At 36.9% G+C, this 17082-nt stretch overlaps 1 non-coding gene across 1 annotated transcript; it reads right to left on the reverse strand.

Moving 5' to 3' along the window:
* Positions 1-8829: 8829 nt before the first annotated feature.
* Positions 8830-8948, reverse strand: LOC112481114. The gene has a single exon (XR_003046805.1). It is a non-coding gene; the product is annotated as a 5S ribosomal RNA (ribosomal RNA).
* Positions 8949-17082: the final 8134 nt, after the last annotated feature.

Raw genomic sequence — 17082 nt, forward strand, 5'->3', positions numbered from 1 at the left:
GCTTTGAGGGCAATGAAATGACTGCAACCCTGAGAACTTTTTCTCCCTCCCCTGCAGTTGGTATAAACATAAGAGCCATTTTGATGATCATATCGACACCTCAGCAACAAGTGCTTCCCAGGTGCCAACAAAATGTCACTTTCCAAAGGGTTAAATGAAGCAAAAGGCCTCGACCTCAAATATTCTTTTTCTGCACCCATTTAGTATGCATACCTATTAAACAAAACAATGGGCACAATTTCATATCCTGCCTACAAATAATCGAATGATACAAGAACAAATCTACCACCAGCTGCTCCGTCCCATGCTATGCTTTGACTGGGAGGGGAAAGCCAAGTTTTGAGCAGGGTCTAGCCTGACTCAGGCCGTAACTTGTGAGTCCTGCTATTCTAACCCTTTCTCTTGATCTGCTTTTCAGCCTGTCTCAGAGCACACAGCTCAGAGCAGCAGGGAAGTTGCTTAGCAAAGGGCCACCCACTTGCCTATTATTCCTTCCTTGCCTGTGACATGACACAAGAACAAAGTAGACATTAACCGCTACATTAAACCCAGAAAGAAAGTAATCAGTAACCTGTTATTCCCTTAATAAAGGGAAACACATGCAGTGTGAAATCCAGAAGACTAATCAATAGCCGCAGACAATGTAATGTGCCAAACAAATTGCAAATCAATTAGAATCCTTGTTTTCTTTGAAATGGTTCACTATATCTAAAGCAATTACTCCTTCATTAGACCTAATTTAACAGCATGACTGCCCTGGCTACAACTGGCAGCGTCTGGCTATCAAATGGAAGAATGGCAGCTTATTTCTGTCTGTCTGTGAGTCTAGCACCAATCAAAAAAAAATTGAATTCCTTTATATGAGAGAAACTTTTAATGAATGGGTGGATATTTGTCTTAATCCAAATATCAATACCAGAATGAGGATATCTCCAAAGGGAACTTAGAAAAGAACTGCAAGAATTATTAGACAAAAATCTGTAATTAAAAATGTATTTCCTTTCTTTTTATGGTAGCTTCAAGTAGATAAAAATAGCATTTAAGTATATAAGGTCTTTTTTAGCTTTTCAATTTAACTAGTTTTAGGACTTTTGAAAAAAGAATCCTCCTGATCCTTATAGGATCTGGAATAGTCTTGTAAATGATTGCCTAAAAGAGTACTAGTTCACTCTGTTTTTAAAACTACTTAACAAATAGCTTTACTGAGGTATGATTTACAGTTAATAAGATTTATCTATTTTGAGGGTACATTTAATGAATTTTGACAAATGTGTACAGTTGTGTAACCACCACCCCAATCAAGATCGAGAATATTAGCCCAATTGTTCTCATGCACCCTTTTGCAGTTGGTCCCCTCTCCTCCCTCCCTGGCCCCATTTTAATTTTAAGCCCATTTTACTTTTAAGAACAGTTTTCCATCCTGTGGAGATATGGGACTGGAAAAACAACTGAAATAAGATTTTTCTACCAGTTCGGAGTTGGAGGGTGGGAGATGGTTTTGTCTTTGTTTGCAATGGCAAGTAACAATTTCTTAGAACTGTAGGAGATTACAAACTTTTTTGAAAGTAGATATGCTTAAGGAGATCAAACCATTTCTGGAAGTGGAAGTAAATAGTCCTAAGTGAACTGAAAAAATTGTAATAGTCACAACTTGTTATTAAATTGCCAAACCCAGTAGGCTGATATTTTAATTTTCTTATCTTTGAGAATAGTCATGGCTCCAAGACTTGTTTTTCTTTTTTTGATTTAATGTTCCTGAGTTATTTTTTTCTGACTTTAAAACCAATTCATTTTGATTATATGAAATTCCAACATTACAGAATTACAAAAAGTAGGCGGGAAGATTTTTATATTTCTATTCATCCCAATAATTTTCAAAAGGATGCAGAACTATATGTATAAGGATGTTCTTTATAGCATTGTGGTGATAGCAAAATATTGGAAGCTCTGGGAGTTCAAGACTTAAATTAAGCCACACATGTCCCTACTTCCCTTCTTCCTTCCTTTGCTTCCTTTATTACAGCTTTTACTCCCCCACCCCTCCCCCTAATCCTCCCTCTTCACCTCACATCGAATGCCTTTTCATTCTCCTTTGCCTTTCTTCTTTTTTTCTTTAGAGCTCAGCGCAGGGAAATTCTTGCACTGAGGGTACCTATATCTTTTGCAGGCCAACTTACTCACTTCCTATCTCCTATTCCTCAAAAGATAATATTCTGCCAAAGCTTTCGCATTCTTAACATAAATTTGTGCTACCCCACCATGCACCCCATCTTGCCTCCTTTAACTTTTCACTATTAACACTGTCACTCAGTCAAATTATTTTTTGTTTCTATTGGTTAGACTAGCACTCATAATTTACTCTAGTCAATCAATCAATTAATCAACGAGCATTCACTGAAGGCTTGCTTCCCACTAAAACCTGATTGGCTGATTCTGAGAGTTGATTTTTAACTCTAATGAAAAAGCATATATGATGGTGGGGGATGGAATGAGGAAGTTATGAAGTTTGATCACCTTCTAAAGGTGATTTGGTTTGGCACCCAGGCTCAGCGAAAGCTGAGTCAAAGTAAGTAACTTTTCAACTCTGTGCTAACCTTAGAGAAGAAAAGGCTCCGTCATGGACACTGCAGCTACTTCAACATCAGGGCCTGGCTAAAAATGAAGTGTCCTTGGGAAGGAAGATGCTATAACTATCTGAAGAGTATTTTTTATTGCTAGATAAAATCTTCCTTAACCCATGGCTATTTATGCTCTCCAAATGTGTGTGTACGGAGAATGTTTGTGTAAAGACATGGATGTCTCAATTATTCACGTGCACCTCCTCCCAGTGCTTTGCCGCAGCTCCAAAACAATTGCCAGCTAACAGGCAGATGGATACGTAGGGTGCTCTCAGTGGGAGTTCACATGGTGGTAGTTGAGGAAGAGATAAGTGTTGGTCTCCGACTAACAACGTGGTGACTACTACATAAGTAAATACTGAATAAATAAATGTGAACTCTTCTAAGGAGAGGAATGGCAAATTTTATCCTTTGTCTGGCGAAGAGACAGGATTATTTGAGTTTTCAGGCAGTTTCGTAAGAAAGATAAAAATAAATTAGATTTTAAAAGTTCCCAATAGAGAGTGTTGACAGAAAAGCCTTCACTCATAATTTTATATCCAGCCATAGTCACTGGTTAGGTCACTCACTGCTGGCAATTCTTTAATTGTTAGCAGTCATTTAAATTTTTTTTTTTTTTTTTTTTGCAAAGCAATGTCTGACCAAAATGAGCTATCTAACGGCTCTGGTTCATATACTTTATATCATTCCCACCCATGGCATGGAGACCTGATTCTTGCTAATGTACAGATAAAAGCCATAACGAAATGGCAACAGAACAAATGAAGCCTGTCCTTTAAAATAAGCATGGCCCTTTTGTTTGTCCTGCTATAGAAAAAGTGCATAGACGGGTCTTTTGCAAATTTAGAGGGTACCAACTTTTTATCTACTATCCCTACTCCTGGGAATAATCATTTTGGTTATTGAATTTTTTTTCCTTGACTCTCTTATTGACTGTTAAGATGAGAATTTTACCCACCATGGATGAATGTTAACTAATACAGTTCTTCATGCAAATGCAAACTTCCTCTTTACCAGCCTCTGGTGACTCGGCGTCTTGCACCAGCGTGGCATCATTCAGCTTCAGTTGCTATAGCATTTTCAAGAACCTCTCTGTTCTTGTCATAAATTATCTTTAAGTGAAAAAAGCTCAAAGGAGGTCTGCAGCAAACTGTATCAAATAATGAATTTGTAAGCGGTAGGAGAAAACACTTATCTTACTTATGCTCTTCTCCCATCGATTGTTCAGTGACCCTTCTTTGGGATACAGATGAGCATAACCCTGAAAAATGTTTGTGTAGTCTTTCTTTAACTGCCAGCCTGCGGGCTGCATGATCTAATAAATATTGGCAGGGCCAAATGAAATAATATAGAAGAGCTTCTCTTCTTTAAAGTCCACAGACCAAGAGACTCTTGTCACTTGTTAATATCTCCATCAAACACTGAAGTGTTAACATATGTGATACGACCACGCAATCAAGTAAGGACCGATTTGTTGACTAATTAAACCAACACAACAAGCTCTTTAGCACCTACAAGTGACAAGTTTAGAGCAGGCAAGTGGAAACTCTCAATTGAGCCCCCTTTTATGAGACTATCATGCCAAATTCAATTCTGACTGAGTAGTATTTGAATGTACTTGACTTCCACCATGTGCTGACATGCTTACAATAATTCATCATGGGTGACAATAGCCCAATATTAGAGATTTATGATATATACAAAACAGTTACAAATGCAATGTAGCCCTAATGTGGGTCTGCTTTCCTTACCCACTGCCTATTGATATTATAATTAATGGTCAATTACTTCAGGAAAAGAAAATAGAAAATAGTCATTACTGGTTTCAGTCATCATTGGACTTTTTTTTTTTTTTGGCAAATTCTTGAGGTAAATGAAACCACTTCCATAGTGTTTGACAGTTGCTTCAAAATAATAAAAAAATGTATAAGTCTGATGTTCATGACTCATTTTAGCAATGAGAATGAACTAATAATAATGTTCTAAAGGAAACCGAATGTAAATTAAATGGCCCGAGAAGTGGAAAAGCATTCCAAGGTGTATCTTAGTGTGAGCAGATAACACATACATGTTATATCTATGTGCATATATATATATACTTTCCCCACCTACCTCATGGATGTTTTATATTCAATTTCCTTGTTTGTAGACTGAAGCAATTTCACTAATTTATTTCTAATGTCCTTCCAAACCCTAAAATTTCATTGCCTCTGATCTGACATGTCCACATATAGGTTAATGAAAAGAGAGGCAAAATCATTTTTATTGTTTTTGGCATGCAGTCAATTTCTCTCCCTCTGTCCTTCTTCCTCTGTACACTCACTTTCTATCCTTTATATGCACATATTCATATTTTCTGTACCCAGTTCCAACCCTCTTCTGACTGACTCCATCCTTGCCAGGTAGATAATTCCACTTGTAGATAACCAAGAAATGAGTGTAGTATCTGTATAAACAAAACATATACCTTTAGACATATGAGTCACATTTTGCAATCCCTTCATGCCTGTTAACGCATTAGCACATAAGGCACATTAGCAGTAGCAGGAGCCCCAGGGGCTGTTAAATTAGCAGGAGAAGCTAATTTAAGGTCGTGGCACTTAAATCCAGAATTGGCCTGTACCCTGGGCGCAGCTATAGGTGTGTTCTGCTTTAGACAGGCCCCAGGTTCTATGCATCCCAGAGCTGCAGGTCAGTAGCTATATTACAGGTACTAAATGCCTTCTTGTGTCCCACTAGTAAAGGAATACTTCTTGGCCCAAATACCTGGCTTGGATCATAACCTGGTAAGATATCAAATAAGTTCTCATCAAATGTTTGGGTTGACCTCCAGACCCTAAGTGGCCACATCCTGGCCATCAAAAGAGCTGTGTGATAATTCCCCCCACCTTTTGACGAAAATGACTGACATTATGCTACCTGCAAGTCTTCCTGCCTCCTGTCCCCCATCTCCCACAAAGGGACAATTTTCTTATTTCTCCCTAAATTTCTAGATGAATTTTATTTATTCTGAGTAGACAATATAGTTACATGGTTTAAAAATAAAAATGCTATAAAAATATGTTCATTAAGAAGACTTGTTCATAGCTCAGCCTCTGTCCATCCAATTTCCCATCTCCCTTTTGGTAAATTCTTTTAGTAGTTTCTTGTATATCCTTCCAATGTTTCTTTAGGGAAATGTAAGCAAATATACATGTATTTACTTCTTTTCCTCTCTTTCTTAGCCAAAATGTATCATACAGTATGTTGTTCTGACCCTTGCTTCTCTTCCTTAACAAAACATACACTGGAGGTATTTCCAAATCAGTACAGAGACTTCTGCAACAAAGATAAAAACTTTATTCCTGAACAAAGTTTCTTCCAGGAATCCTGGCCTTTCCTTCGCAGAGAACTGATTGGAGCATAATAGAGGGAAACTGGAATCTCACCCTTAAGCCCAGAACAAGCCTAGAAGAAGCCATTTCCTGCTTGTGGACTCCTAACTCTCCATCTGCCCTTTTTGCCTGAGAAAACCTGCTTTAAGAAACTATGGGATCTTCTGAGAGGTCACTGCAGGAGAGGATAGATGAGGTTAAGGTATTGCAGAAGGCATGAGGCAAGCTGAAATGGAGTCCAGGTCTTTAAAGTAGTTTGATATTCTGAGGAATTATTCTAGGAATAATGAATTGTTCTTCTGAAGATTTTTTTTTTTTCCTCAAAAGGTTTCACTTTTCAAGTTTGGGGGCAGGGCTCACCCGGTCCTGAGTTTTCTCTGTCTGGTTCCTACTGTCTCGACTAGTTCTGAACCACTTGGGACTTTAATTTCTCCAAACATACCTTACTCTAAGTATTTTAAAAACCATACATACAGCTTTTTAAATTTTCTTCTTTTGATTTAAAAATTACTCTGTTTATCATTTGCAAATATGGTGAATGTAGAAATGTATACAGAAGAAAATTAGCTAAAGAGAAAACCACGTTTATTTTGGTATATAGTCTTTTGGTTTTATAAATAGGGATCATATAAAACATACTGCTTTGTAAATTTATTTGTTTATTTTCAGTTTACATAGCTTTTTTTAAATTAAATTGATTGGGGCGACATTGGTTAATAAAATTATATAGGTTTCAAGTGTACAATTCAACAATATGTCATCTGTATATTGCATAGTGTGTTCACCACCCCAAATCACATCTCCTTCTGTCACCATATATTTGACCCCTTTACTCTTTTTCTACCTCCCTTCAACCCCCTCTCCCTCTGGTAATCTCTAATCTATTATCTGTGTCTATGAGTTTTTTGTCTTGTTCTTTTGTTACTTTCAGTTTTATATCCCACATGTGAGCGAAATCATATGGTTCTTGACTTTTTTCAGCTGACTTATTTTGCCCAGCATAATAATCTCAAGATCCATCCATGTCATTGCAAATGGCAGTATTTCTTCTTTTCTTATGGCTAAGTAATATTCCATTGTGTATATGTATCACATCTTTTTTATTCAATTGTTTGTCAAAAGATACTCAGTTGTTTCCATGTCTTTGCCACCGAGTTCACATAGTTTTTAAAAAACTGGTATACTTTATTTTTAGGATGGCTTTAAGTTTACAGTAAAATAAGTGAAAAGTACAGTGTTCCCATATATCTCCATAGCCTTTTCTTCTTTAACTATGTCATTAACATTTTTGTGAGTCCTGTAACTTGATTTCTTGAATATCTTCATAATTTTCCATCACATGTATGCATAACACTTTAATCAATCTCCTGTAGTTTAGATTGCTTCTCACATTTCTCACGTTCATTATTATAAATAACACCATAATCAACATCTTTATAAATTAATCTTTGTCCAAATCTCTGAATATTTCCTAGAATAGTCTCAGAAGTAGAATTGCTAGGTCAAAAGACATATGTATTTTTAAGGTTTTTGACACATAATTGCCAAGTTAGTTTAGATCTATTTAAAAATAAATACAAGGTATCAGACAGAGAAAGACAGATACCATACAATCTTACTTACACGTATGTACGAAAGAACAACAAAAAAAAACCAAAATGGAAACAGAGTCATAGATACAGACAATAAACTATATCATAGGATTGGCTCATGCAGTTATGGAGGCTACATAAATGTCTAACCAATATACTGTATACTTGAAACTAATAATAAAATAAAATAAAATAAAAAAAAGAAACTCCACAACTGCCCTCTGCAAACTGGAGAACCTGGTGGTTATCATTCGGTCTGAGGCCAAAGACCTGAGAACCAGGGGGCCACTGGTTTAAGTCCCAGAGTCCAAAAGCCCAAGAAACAGGAGCTCCGATGTCAATGTCTGAGAGCAGGAGAAAATGGTTACCCCAGCTGAGAAAAGGGCGAGAGAATTTGCCTTTCCTCTGCCTTTTTTTTTTTTTTTTCTATTTGTATCTCCAAAGGATTGGATGATGCCTCACCAATGCAGGCAGATCCTCTTTACTCAGCCTACTGATTCAAATGCTAATCTCTTCTAGAAACATCATCACGGATACATCCAAACATAATGTTTCCCTGGTTATCTGGGCATCCCTTAGTCCAGTCAAGTTTACCATAAAATTAACCATCACAGAGAAACAATAATACCTTCTTGATGCCAGTATTTCCAAACTGGGATATATTTACCCCTGTCTTTTGAGAATATATGCATAGAGATACTTATTTTAATGATTATAACTTCTTTATTTTGTATCAGAAAAATCAATGACGAAAATATCAAAAACCTAATAGTCTAAATATTATTTCTTAGAACAAGTTTTAAGATAAAAAACAATAATGAAAGTGGCTTGATTGCAAATCCTTTTTTTAAAAAAACACAAAGTAAAAAATAAACAACTGACATGCAGATATGGCAAAAAATTACAAAATATGACAAAAGACTGAGATTTGAGAAATCTTGTTCCATACAATATATGTATTTCTAAAAAGCAAAGAATATTTTCAAATTAAATTGCTTTAAAACTTTTAGAGAAGGTCATTAATAAAAAAAAAAAAACTGTAATGAATCATTTTGTAACTTGAATCATCATAACATTCTTTATTGTAAATGTCTCAAAATTTCATGTTTTAGCTTCAAGTTACTTCAGGAGCAGGACATACATATTCTAGCTTAGAACCTTAACATATGGTTGAAAGGATACGTAATGAGTTTCTGAACGTAATAAGCATGAGGCACTTTATAATTCTTTTTTTTTTTTTTAACACGGCTACAGCACCTGGTCTTCCTAGGTGGTCTCCCATCCAAGTACTAACCAGGCCCAACCCTACTTAGCTTCCGAGATCAAACGGGATCAGGCGTATTCAGGGTGGCATGGCCGTAGACTTTATAATTCTTTTATTTTTTTTTTAAACTATGCATATTTTTTTAAAAAAGTATATGCAATTTGAAGAACTTTAAGTTTATAGGTTGATGAGATAGTTCAAAGGAAATTTTAGCATGTTCGAAATATGGTAATTCTCTTGAGTAAATAGGGAAATCAAAAAGTTCAGCACAGAGTGAAGTATTAGGTGTTTTTATATGTATAGACACGCACGCTTTCGCTTTTGTTTTTAGATGCAAATTACTGGGAGAAGGGATATTTTCATGTTCAAAAAACTGAGAGCTCAGATTTTTAAAAAATCCATTAATTTTAGTTTCTTTCAAGGTCCAGAGAATTTTTTGCAGGCTGCTGTTGAGATCAGATGGTCTCTGAAGGAATCAATCCAATTTCAATAGAAGAGCTATGCTGTGTTGGGATTTTTCATATAATCCAATTGTTAAATGATATCAGGGCTACTTTGATTTAAAAGAAGAAAAAGACAACTCAGTGTTCTCAAGCCTCTACATTCTCACAAGATCAGCTGACTAAAAATCCTTCCCTAAAGAGAGAGAATGCATTTTCCATGATCAAGGAAAATCGACATTAATGAAATAATATCTGTACCAATATAGAATGTTATTTATTTGATAATATCAAACAGTGCTAATGCTCTAAGTGAAAGCCACGAGAGTAAAGATGAAGCATATGAAACTTATTTCTGTGTTGTTCCTGAAATGTGTCTCTACTCCTGAGATCTACAGGTGCTTCTTTAGCCTCTTGACTCAGAGGAACCCGTAAGTATACTCCCCAGATTTGGCAGATAACAAGAGAACAAGGTCATGAATAAAGAGGGCCATCAGTGAATCTAAATCTAAGAATGTGTTTCTATTGCAAAAAGGAGAGGGAAGTGACTTATTATCATGAATCCTTCTTAATAAAAGTTTTAAAGAGTACAATCTAGCAAATACAACCAACTCTTTTATTGACATGATGCTACACTGGTTCACACAATATAAGAACAAAAAAGAAAAGGATTTCTATTTCACAAGTTTCTCAATTATAATTTCCATTAACAATACTTCACCTCCTTCACCTCTGTCAGTCCTTCCCTACCCACTCCAATGTACTTAATCAATCATTGTGAAAAAAATGCTTTCTAGAAAGCTCTTATAATGGCTGTGACTTGTAATTTTGAAAATGTCTAGATCAGGTTTCACAAACTGGATTTCTTGGAACCCCAAACTCTGATGATGTTAACTGATGTTCCATGAAAAAAATGTTCAATCTACACCTGAAACTAATATAATATTGAATGTCAACTGTAATTGGAAAATTAAAAAAAAAATTTTAATGTTCAATCTGAGACCTGGGATGGCCAAAAGGCATCCCTCAAACCCTTGACAGACACAATAGTTGAAGGAACCACGTGGAAGGATCTCAGGCTTCCTTTTGCTAAAACCCATCTTGCCTGATGAGCTAAAGTTAGGATATCTGGTGTAAAAAGTAACTTTGCAATATTTATGTCTCCTTTAATTCTTGTGTCAAGCAATAAAAATTATACAAACAACACATGCTAATTATACATAAATATAAAATATAGATACACTTTTAGTATAAAGTCTCTATATTTCACCACCTAGAAATAACTACTTTGAAATTTTTTCACTGTTCTTTCTGTTTTTTTTCCTTGAGCACATATATGTATTCACTCACACATATACACACGTATTTTAAAAAATATAATCCAGTCACGTCCGTGGTTTTACAATTTAAATTCATTCACTCAATAAACATTTTACAATATTGCCTTTAATAGCTATATAGTACTCCATTTATAAATGTTCCATAATATATAACTAATCTCTGATTGCTGGATATTTATGACCTTTGAGTTTCAGTAGCTTAAAAAAAAAATCCATCAGGTTAATGACTCTAAGAAATAGGTTACAGAAAAGTTCAAAATTAAAAACAAAAAAACTGTTTTCTCCCTCTTTTCTTCCCTATAACACCAAAACTGTGTAACAAGTAAGAAATCAGAAATATAGGATATTATTTATAACTTATGTCCCATCCAGGCCCAAATAGAATTATAATAAAAGACCTATATCTTCCACTGTTACTTTAAATTAAAAGCAATCAGCATACACCCTGCCTATGGATACCATGTTTTGAAAGCACCTATGTACCAAACAAATAGTATTTAGTAAGTGTTGACACAATTTCCACTTCAGTATTGAGTCAAGTTTTCATCACTTTTTCACCAACTGTTTTCAGGGTTGCACAATATTATAAAATCAATAATCTATAATGTATAAAACAGCAATGAAATTAAGAAAGTATAGTTAAGTACTGTTTGTTACAAGGTATCCGGTAATTGTGGTTGCCATGCTATCACAGGTCCCTGTGAAACATTCCCTCTGTAGTTACTGTCTGGCCTGTAGATCTGATAACAGCCAAGTGTCCCAGTCACATCCCTAAAATGCCTATGTGGCCAGTGACGATCAAGCCAAGTTTCTTATTAGTATGATCTAACCAAGGTTTTCCTAAGAAAAAGGTGATAACATAATTCTAACCCAAAGCAAAGAAGTGTAATGTTCTAGTTACACTTTCTGATATAGTGAATATAGCTCACAGATTGAAACTAGTTCCCACTTCCTGTCCTCCTTTACTTCCTTTGTGGATGATAATTCTGGGTCCCAATTTGGAAAAATCCACTACAACACCAACCCACTGCCCGGCATTCTAGACCTTCCACAAACTGGCTTCCACAAACTGAGCTTATGTCTTATTCTTTTTCCTTCTGCTCATGATCCCTTAGATCTATTCAAAACACAGCATTTAGAGTGATCTTTATCTAATTTATAAGTCAAAATATGACTTTCCTGCTCAAAAACCTGAAGTGGTCCCTCCTTTGACTCTAAATCTTTGACTCAGTGTAAAACCCAGAGGCCTTAAAACCCTCTTCAAGACTCAGCTCCCATTATCACTTTGAGCTCATCTGCTCCTACTTTCCACCTTGCTCGTTCCATTTTAGCCACACTGGCCACCTTCTTCTTGCTCCCTGAATTTGCTCCTTCTTCCACCTCAGGGTCTTTACACTTATTTCCTCTCTTTGGACTTTTCTTTTCCCAGATACACACATGGCTTGCTCTTTACACAAATACCCTTTCAACGAGGCCTTCTCTGGCCACCCTACCTATGGTAGATTGAAAAATATGGCCGCAATACTTTGTGGCTCTTCTCATCAAGAGGTAGAAACTGCTTCTCCACCCCTTGAATTTGAGTTGGTCTTGTGACCAGTCTGGACCAACAGAAAGTAGTGGAATTGATGTTTGTGAGTTTCAGAGCCTAGGCAGCAAGAAACTTTGCAGCTTCTGCCTTCGTTGTCTTGGCGTGCCCATCAATAGGCTCTCAATAAATATTTGTTGAATGAATGAATGATTGAATAAATGAATGAGTTAAATGTAGATTTGGAAAGGGCCTTACACATTCTCCAATATAACATTGTTTTGTTTTGTTTTGTTTTAAATGAGAAAACTGAAACCTAGTGAGATTAAGTGACAACATCAGGACTAGAACCTGGATCTTCTCACTCCTAGTACAAAAAGCTCTATTTTTTTTTTTTTACCATAGTTTTGTGTTTTCAACTTCTTTGTGTATTAAGTAGAAATACTAAAGCGAGTGACAGAAACCCAGCTTAATTAAAAAAAAATCAAAATGAAAGAGAGAGAGAGAGAGAGACGTAGGAAGGGAGGGAGGGAGGACAGGAAGGAGGGAGAGAAAGAGAGAAGGGGGATAATAAATTCATGGAAATGGTAAGCCCAGAGGTGCATCTAACTTCAGACATGGCTAGATCCAGGGTCTTCAATGACATCTTCGAAGAGCTGTCACTCTCTCACCATTTCTCGAACAGACTCTATCCACTACTAGATTAATAACTCCAGAGAACAGAGATAGTCTTCTCTGACAACAATTCCAGATGACTCTCAAGGTTGTGTCCAGTGGCCATTCTTGAACTGATCACTGAGCCAGGGGCATGGCTAGCCTCTTATTGGCCAGGCCTAGGTTATGGGCTTATCTCTTTGGATGGAGTTGGGGAGCAGGGTCAACCCCATCTTCATCACATGAATGGGTTCCCCTGGGACGGGAGGGCTCTGTTACCAGGAGGGTGGAGGTCAGGCATTCCAGATATGCTTAAACTCTATACATCCACTTACAGTCTGTTAGTAAAACTGTGTAACTAACTGTAGATAGACCCTCCCAGATAATAGAAAAGACCTAGACACCATTGTTTTCCCTTATGAAAAAGGACCAGTAACAAAGCGGAGACATTTCACATTGGATGGAAAAACAGAAAGAAGTGATTGCCAAGCTTGCTTTGATTCTCTTGCCTGGCTCCAACCAGTTTTCTACATGACAGATTTAGAATTTAATGATGAAGTAGAGAGGAATCCACATCCAATAAGCCTCCACAGCAAAATCCACAACCTGGAATAAAAATGAAGTGCTTCAGAAAACCCTACTTTGAGGAGAGAGATGCGGGGGGCGGGGCGGGGGTGGTGGTGGCGGGAGGCACTACATTTTATCAGAAAAAATCACCATGTTTAACAAAGATTTTGCGAACAAGCTAAAATGAGACTATACAACGTCCATTATAGGGCAGAACTGGGATGAGAGGAGGAAATCAATATGCCTCAGCAATACTTAGGAGATGTTTTTCATCTGGAAAATGATCATAGGACCACTTTTGCTATTTTGAAATCCAGCCCAAGCACTTGTGAGAAGATGACCTTTTATATATTGCATTTTGCAGAGAACTATATATAGTTGGATACAATATCTTGACCTAAAGGGGAAAAATGAAATAGAGAGAAAAATGGTGTTTCCGGATTTTCAACCAAAAAGCAGTACATAACAGAAGAGAGCAGAGGCTGCAAACTTGGCTCAGTAGGCCATGCTAGTTGAAATGTTATTATGTGAAGGATTCTAGACATCTGCATTATTTTGCATGAGCTTCTATCAGCAAATGACTTAGGGTAGAGGATGGATATCATTGTTTTTTTCATGTCTTAAAACCATCTTCTCTCAATTCTTGGCTTTGCATGCTTTTGGGAGGAAAGAGGAAGGTGCTGATGAGGAGAAAAGGTCACTGATTTCCAAAAGGTTAGAGATTCTTTTTTTTTCTTTTAAAGAATAACATTTCAGCCTGATATTATTTTAGTATTTACCACTCTGTATTGTCTTAGACCTCTTCTTGGCAAAGGGCTCCTAAACAACTGCCACTTTTAGCATTGCTGCCAAAAGGCGCCCTTTCACAATAAAGCATGCTGTGCTTTGGCAGGAAATCAATAAAGTGAAAATCTGTTCTCATCATCCATACATTTACCATCACAATCAACAATCAAAGGCAAGACCTGGGTTCTTTATCCACAGGCTCCAGCCTCCCAATTTTCTGCTATGAAAGGCAGCATAAATTAGAACCCTTGGTTCCTGTTAGCTGGGCTTAATGGGTATGATTTATGAACCATTAAATGAGGTTATGTAAATTGATCCTTAGCAGAATGCTAGCGCCCAGGTGACAGGTGCAGTGCGCTCGTCCACAAGGGTTCTGCACAAATCAGATTTCAGTGACATTCAGTTTGAGGAAAGAGAAATATGTTGTCAACAAGGAAGTGATTTAAATAGTGCCCTGGGTTTGTCAGCAATTATGCCTTTCTTCTTAATTGCTGCAAACTATATAAATTCTAATAGGAAATAAATTAGTAATTTACCAGTTAATGACAAGGGATATAAAGGAGAAGAGCTTATATTTTAAAAGCCATATTACCAGTGAGGCCATACACTTGGGTGATTTCACTTATGCTGTTAAAGTTGAAGAGATGCTTTAAAGCAGGAGTATAAACTTTGACACAGAGCAACTAAAATTACATTCATTGCATCAGAAAAGAAAACTGGATCCACACAGAAAATACCCTTGCAGAATTGCTTCCTGTGTTCCATAGAAATGGACATGTCACCAGGGCTTCTATTTTTTCATCTCCATTAACATCCTAAACTTAAAACAAACAGTCTTTCCAACCCAGGTGCAAAATCCTTGCTTTTTCTTAAAATTTTTTGGAAAGCTGGCATCTGATCAATCAAGTAAAAAACACGCGATTGTAAATATATTATGAGTGAAGGTGAGTGAGTGGCTCAGGGCTGGTAGCTTGCGGGCCTTGTTGAGACAATAGATAGCAATAACACTTTCCGCTATACTCTTTGCAGTGAAAGGAACAGGCTTTAGTGAAAGGAATAGGCTTTGTGTGTAATGATGACTCCCTCACTCTGAGTCTCCAAACTAAAGGCCCAGTTTAAAAAAAGAAAAAAAAAAAACAATAAAAGAGCCTTGGGGGAGCATACATAAATTAATTTCACTAGCTTTGAAATGAAAAAAAAAAAATCTCAAATCCATTCCTTCCCTTGGGCTTGCTGCCCCTAATGAAGAATGTGGGGCCTTCTGAGAAAGGTTTCTCCTGAGAAAGTGAGTTCAATATCATCCCAGGCTTTTGTCCGAAGCTATTATTGTGCCTGTTTCCATGAGGCTAACCCTGTAAGAGGACACATATGGATGTGATAGTAATGTTCCCTGGTCCCTGGCCGAGTCTATTCGAGCTCCCAACAGGCGGTCCGTACCACTCTTTTTAATAGTCATTTCTGCTTCACAAGTGCAGTTGTTTATGGACAGGGGAGATGATTTGAACCGCTGTGGTGCTATACGAAAGAGTAACGATAGGGCAAAGGTCATATGTTTAATGAGGTTTTTAACTGTGGCCACTAGGAGAGGTACTCCCTAGCAAATGAAAATATTAAGATGTCATTTGTAAACTTAGAAAAGAGGACTAAGAAGCCACAAGAAAAAAAAATCACATAACCACTGACTTTAGTGCTGATGGGTAAAAATAATTTAAAGGTAGAGAAGGGTTATAAAAAGTAGTTTTATAACTAGTATAGGAAAAATCATGGAGATCCATGCAGCAGTAAAGGCCCACCAGTTGTTTCACGTACTAGCACCACAATTTAGTCAGCACGTGGCTGTGAACAAGTTATTTTACCTTTTGAGGTTCTAGATAACAGACCTATCTCATAGGATTCTGTTGTGAAGATTGAGTAAGATAACATATGAGAATGTCAACATACAGTTAAGTCCTCAATACATGATAGTTTGGGGAATTAAAATTTTATCTCTATCATCTATCTATCTATCTATCTATCTATCTATCTATCTATCTATCTAACATCTATCTATCTATCATCTATCTATATCTATCATCTATCATCTATCAATTATGTATCATCTAGAGGACGCTCAGGTTTCTCTGCTCCAAAATCTTGAGCTACCTGCTCTCTAGATGTTTCTGCCCATGTAAACACACTCTTTAATGCCAGATCTACATGTTCCTCTTACCCACGCCAACCAAGTCACTCCTCTGTATCCCCGCACATTAGTCCACCTCTGCCTCCTATCCTGCACCATTTAGAAATGGTATGATGGTTAAGAGCATGATTCTGAATCACGTCATCAGGATTTACATCCCACCTTCCATACTTGTTAGCTCTGTGACCTTGAACAACTTATTTCACCAATCTATGCCTCACATTCCTTCCTTATAAAATGGGGTTGCAAAATATTACCTACTGTGTGGAGCTGTTCTGAAGATTAAATTAGTTAACATACTGATGTGCCAAGTATGAAGCGTGGAACATAGTGAGTGCTACGCACTATTATTATTATTGCTATTATTATGACAGTGTCTTCTACCTCCCTTGTCTCTATGTTCAGAAATTCAATTTCCTGCCTGGAAGAGGGCACTAACATATACTGAGTCAAAACCACACACAGGGCACTTTCCATATAATGCTAAGATCCAAAATGTGCGTTTTATCTCCATTTGCTATTTGAAGTGGAGACTAAGTAATTTGTCAAGAATATAAGGCAAATAAATGCAGAGCCAGCATTCAGATATAAATTCGTCAAATCCCCAGACCCATGCTCTTTCCACTGTATCTCACAGCTCCAAGACAAAACAACCACAAACACAGGAAAGAAATAAGCAGGAGTACTTCCAGCAGGACTTCACCTAGATAATGGTGGAAAGAGCATTTGGCTCCAGCTCCTAC

Source organism: Pteropus alecto, unplaced genomic scaffold, assembly GCF_000325575.1.
Source record: "Pteropus alecto unplaced genomic scaffold, ASM32557v1 scaffold104, whole genome shotgun sequence".
NCBI classification, from domain to species: domain Eukaryota; kingdom Metazoa; phylum Chordata; class Mammalia; order Chiroptera; family Pteropodidae; genus Pteropus; species Pteropus alecto.